Source organism: Chelonoidis abingdonii, unplaced genomic scaffold (genome assembly GCF_003597395.2).
Source record: "Chelonoidis abingdonii isolate Lonesome George unplaced genomic scaffold, CheloAbing_2.0 scaffold0966, whole genome shotgun sequence".
In the NCBI taxonomy this organism is placed as follows: Eukaryota; Metazoa; Chordata; order Testudines; family Testudinidae; genus Chelonoidis; species Chelonoidis abingdonii.
Genome location: NW_027425227.1, coordinates 1 through 5080, shown reverse-complemented (window position 1 = coordinate 5080; position 5080 = coordinate 1). Strand labels below are relative to the sequence as shown.

At 46.7% G+C, this 5080-nt stretch overlaps 1 pseudogene; it reads left to right on the top strand.

Moving 5' to 3' along the window:
• The first annotated feature begins 2445 nt into the window (after nt 1-2445).
• On the top strand, nt 2446-3467 carry LOC116835540 (olfactory receptor 51G2-like; annotated as a pseudogene).
• Nucleotides 3468-5080: the final 1613 nt, after the last annotated feature.

Here is a 5080-nt window from a genome sequence, read left to right as displayed (position 1 = left end):
CTGTGATAAAAGATCTGATGAATCATATTTCTATTTCATGACTGGCAGAGGGCTCTAGAATCTCTGTCATGTAAATAACCCTCAGAGTTACTGGGCTACCGGCATCTCTGAGTCTCTGAGTGCCACATATCAGGCCTCGTACCCTGCCCTCTCATGGACGGCATCCTATGATGCTCCCACCCTCAGACTGGCCCCTGGGCTACAGCACACTGCAATTTGACTGTGCCTGCCCTACAGGTCCGAGTGGGTTCAGCATCTGTGGTTCTTTCCTGTGGGAGGCTGTGAATAGTGGTGAGATGAGTGACCAGCCAGCCTTCTGGAACCAAAGTGGTGTGTAATGTGAACTGTAGGAAAAAGCGTAACATGGGAGAATAAGAGGATCTAAAAAGAAACAGTCTGTTTGTGTCAGACTCCCAAACCCATTTACTGTAATGGGGACCCAGGCAGGCCGAGGGCCTTCAGACTTCCCCAGTGGTGTCTCTGCCTGTCAGTCTGAAAAGTTTCTCAGCAACATCTGCTCCACCTCTCTACAGACTCCGAGAACTAAGAAAACAAGCTGGGTAAGGTGGCTAGGAGCATGGAAATAGGCTCTTCCCAGCCTGTAGCTCTGCTGTTGTCTCTCAACCTCCATGAAGTGCTCACTGAGAGATGGTTCTTCTTCAGCTGCTGCTTCCCTTCCTTCATGATTTCCAGCAGCCTGTTTTTAAATCAGAAGAGCCATACTGGTTTCACCCAATATACCCATAAAGACAAACATCCCAGTAGTTAACCCAATAGAGCTATAAGCAAAACATCCCAAGAACTTGGTTTAACCTACACATTCATTATGGCATCTCAGCTCCATATCTCTCCCAGTACTAATTTTGGGTGCTACGTATTTTAGGAATACAGGACAGAGACACTCAGAGAGAGGAAAGAGAGAGAGAGAGAGAGCAAAACAGACTATTTTTATGTGTGAAATGCGACGTTCAATTCCATGTATACTTCGTGCATTTGACTTTGAAATCCACTTCCTGCAAACCCTCATTGTGCTTGAATAAAGCTCCTGGGGGTACTATCTACCAGAGAGTGAGAGCTCAGAGAATAAAAAATAATTATACTGACCTCAATGCCTGTTTACCACTCTTCAGATACAGGCTACAGCCTGACAGAACAGAACCTGAGGAGAACCAGTCAGCTATAAACTTGAGGGTCAGAGGAGCTACAATACTCACATACTATTTGCAATGGGTTTGCTATTAACCCTTGTTCATGGAACAACTGTCTATAATGCGCGTCACCTGGTAAGTTACCAGTAGCTGTTTCAAACACTTACATTCAGGGTCAAGAAACACAATCCTCTGCTTACCTGTGCAGGACTTTCCAAAGAAGTCATGAGACAACAGAACCGCTGGTCTGTGTTTCAGCAGAGAAGAGCTAAGGTGCAGGAAAGCCCCCCCAGAGTGTAAGGGTGGTTGTATGTATTTTTTTATACACCCATCACTGCTTTACACAAGAATGGTAAAGTAAAGTACACACTCAACGGATATTAGTGCAAACCTAGTGTTTTTCACTATTCACCCATATGTGACACTAACACTACGCCTGCCCAAACTGAAGTAATGTCTTGTTAGCTTGTAACGTGCCAAATACCTGCAGACCATTCCATGGAAGAGGATGAAGTGAGGATGAAGAGAAGGCTGTAGGATGATTGAACTCTGGATTCAGTCAACATTGGCCAGGCAAAGCACTTCAGTTCCTCTTGGATGGATTTCATTGATTCAGAGCATATTCACCGGGAAAATTGGTAAGGGAAGTTAACAGCCCAGTTGGGACTGAATTTGTACTTGTAAATCTGGAGCGATGCCATTCAAGTCAATTAAATTAATTAAGGAAACTGTGCCTAAGAATGTATCTCATGTACTGCAAAGAGGCAGTGGCTTTGTATTTGGACTCTCAGGTGGAGAAAATAAAAAAAATATATATCTTCAGTGCATATTGGCAATGAAACACATTTATAAATAGCTTCACTCAGTGCAGGACAGATAAATACAGTGACAGTTGTACCATGCATTTTGGATCAATTGTATTTACGTCAATGGGCCAAGAGTTTAGCAGGATTCATAGAGATCTGGAGGTTTATATAGATAAACAGAAAAAAATCCAATTAGACTAGTGAAGGATTCATTTCAAAAACTTCAATGGGCTCTAAACGTTCCTGATTTTCACCGCAAAATTTGTCTAATTAGTGGGTGCAGGTTATTTGAAAGCTGCCTATTGCAGGGTGTGTTCCATTTCCTCTGAAGCATCTGGAACTGGCCACTGGATACTAGGTTAGATAGACTATGGGTCTGATCCCCTCTGGCAATGTCTATCTGCCTATTTGTTGTGTAAATCCAAGACTATGTTTTTGCTGATCTTCTTTGAGCTCCTGGGAGTCTCTACACTTGCAGTGAGAGCAGAAAGATGTTTCGCTAAATGTCATCCAATCTCCTGTCCTTTTTCCTTTTAGGAAGGAAAGTTCAGAACTCCTCGGACCTGCCCAGTACATTATGTCAGCTGTCAATAACACTAAATTCAACTCTGCAGTGTTTTTTCTCACCAGGTTCCCAGGTGAGGAAGACATCCATCTCTGGATTTCTATCCCCTTCTGCTTAATGTATGTTATTTCAATAGTAGGAAATTCAGTCATTCTGTTCATCACCAAAACAGATCCAAGCCTCCATGAGCCCATGTACATTTTCCTTTCCATGTTGGCCATCACAGACCTTGCCTTATCGATATCCACCATGCCGACGACACTGGGTATATTCTTGTTTAACTCTAGAGAGATCAGTCTTGATGCCTGTATTGCCCAGCTGTTCTTCATCCACTTGCTTCAGTGCACTGAATCCTCTGTGCTCTTGTTGATGGCCTTTGACCGCTTCATCGCGATCCGTAACCCACTGAGATATGCCTCCATCTTAACTCTGCCGAGAATAGGCAAGATGGGAGTGGTGTGTGTGCTAAGAGGGGTGACTGTAATTCTCCCACTCCCTTTTATTCTTCAGCGGTTCCAATATTGTCGATCCAATGTCCTCTCCCATTGCTACTGCATAAACCAGGACATCATGAAGATGGCTTGTTCGGATATCAGAGTAAACAGTATCTATGGCTTATCAGTTGCACTCTTGACAGTGGGGTTGGACTCGCTGCTCATCTTCCTTTCTTATGTGATGATCCTCAAAACAGTGCTGAGCATCACGACCCAAGTGGAGTGTCTTAGGGCCCTGAACACTTGCATCTCCCACCTCTGCGCTGTCCTGCTCTTCTACATGCCAATGATTGGCCTTTCCATGGTACACAGATTCGGGGAGGGCTCTTCCCACTTGCTTCAGATTCTCCTGGGCTACATCTACCTGCTCATCCCACCCCTTATGAATCCAATTGTGTACAGCGTGAAAAGCAAACACCTTCGTGAGAGGATAATCAGGGTGTTCATCAAGTGAAGAGTCAGTTCATCATCCAGCTCCAAAACTGGTGACACAGGATACGAAAAATATGGGCCACCTACTCCATCCTGGACCCTTAAATCCAAGACATGAGCTACTGATCTGTGCTATGTAGAGACAGGTTAAGAGAGGGTCTAAGACCTGGAGCAATGGGAGAGGGGCTGATGAGGGAGGACAGTGCAATGGAAGAAGGAAGCCAAGGCAGGCAGCAGCATTTTAAAAGTGACTTTGTTTATGGAGAGCCAGGAGACCAGTGGGATCTTGGCCCATAAAGAGCCACATCAGTGGTTGCTCCAACCTCATAATTCCTCTCGATACAGTCAATAAAGAGAAGAGATGTGGATGCTGTTTCCCATTACATCTGGCCTGTCATGAAAAAGCTGCAGAGCTGTTCTGCAGTCAAACCCCTGGCACTTCCCGAGCGCTCTGGGTGCTGTGTGATCTATGAGAACTGCAGCAGCTGTGGCCAGGAGCTACTGAAGGGGCACAGACACTCACTCTTCCCCTATTCCCTCAGCCAGGTCTTTGTGACAGTGTCATCTCAGACACATGATTAACGCAGGAGCCCCAGGAGAAGCCATTTATGCAGTTCCGTACCCCCCATTCATGGCTTTGCACACAACACACNCTCACATCTAGTGAGGAGCTGGGGGAAAGACTTCAGGAACAGATCGTGTTTCCATAGACAGACCTACTCTGCCTAGTGATGCAGCGTGAGGGGGTCACTTTCCCAAAGTGATCAGTTTTGGCTGGTGGCAGGTTACAAATCACTTTAGCACTGAGCGGTATGAAATGTTATTATCCTTTCTGCATGAGTGAAGGGCAGAAGAACATACCTAGTCGGTCCAGATGGAGGGGTGGGTGGGTGAGGAATAGCTTTTATTGGACTGCATAGAAGTGATTGAGAACATCACCCTAAAACAGTGTTTTCCAAACATTTCACACTGTGCTCGCTTATCCATGGTTGTGGACCCTCGGAAGCCACAGTCAAGAACCGAGACTGGGACTGTGGCTGTTGATTGCTGGGGAGAGGGGTGCAAACAGGGGTAAGGGGATCGAGGCCAAGCTGGGAGCCAGAGGCCCAGGCTGAGGATGGGGTTGGGGAAGAGCTGGGACAGAGTGCAGCTGAGTGGTGCTCCATCCATGGGAGCTGGCTCAGGCCCTGGGGTGCTCCCATGAATGTTCCTCTCTGTCTCCCTAGGAGTCATGCCCCACATTTTGGGGACCACTAAACTCTACTCACTAATCAGGGGCTAGTGATGCCAAAGCCCAGGGAAAGGGAGAACAAGTGCAGGGCCCCCAGCACTGAAACCATGTGAAGGGGTCGCAGGAGAGGGGCAATAGCTGGTGGTACAGGGAGTTAAGGGCAAAGCAGCACAGGAGGGGGCAAGAGTTAGGGATGAAGGAGGTGCAAGGTTTGGGAGTGCAGGATCTAATGGTAAAGGGGGAGTGGGGATCGTCCAGGGGCAATGGGGAAGTGCCAAAGTACAAGCTTTGCGCAGGGCACCGTTTCCCCTAATGCTGATCTGAGCAAACAATTGGAAATGACCCTTCAGTGAGAACAGAACCATAGTGTAGAAAAGCCCCTTTGTTAAGGGGTTGTGGCTGAG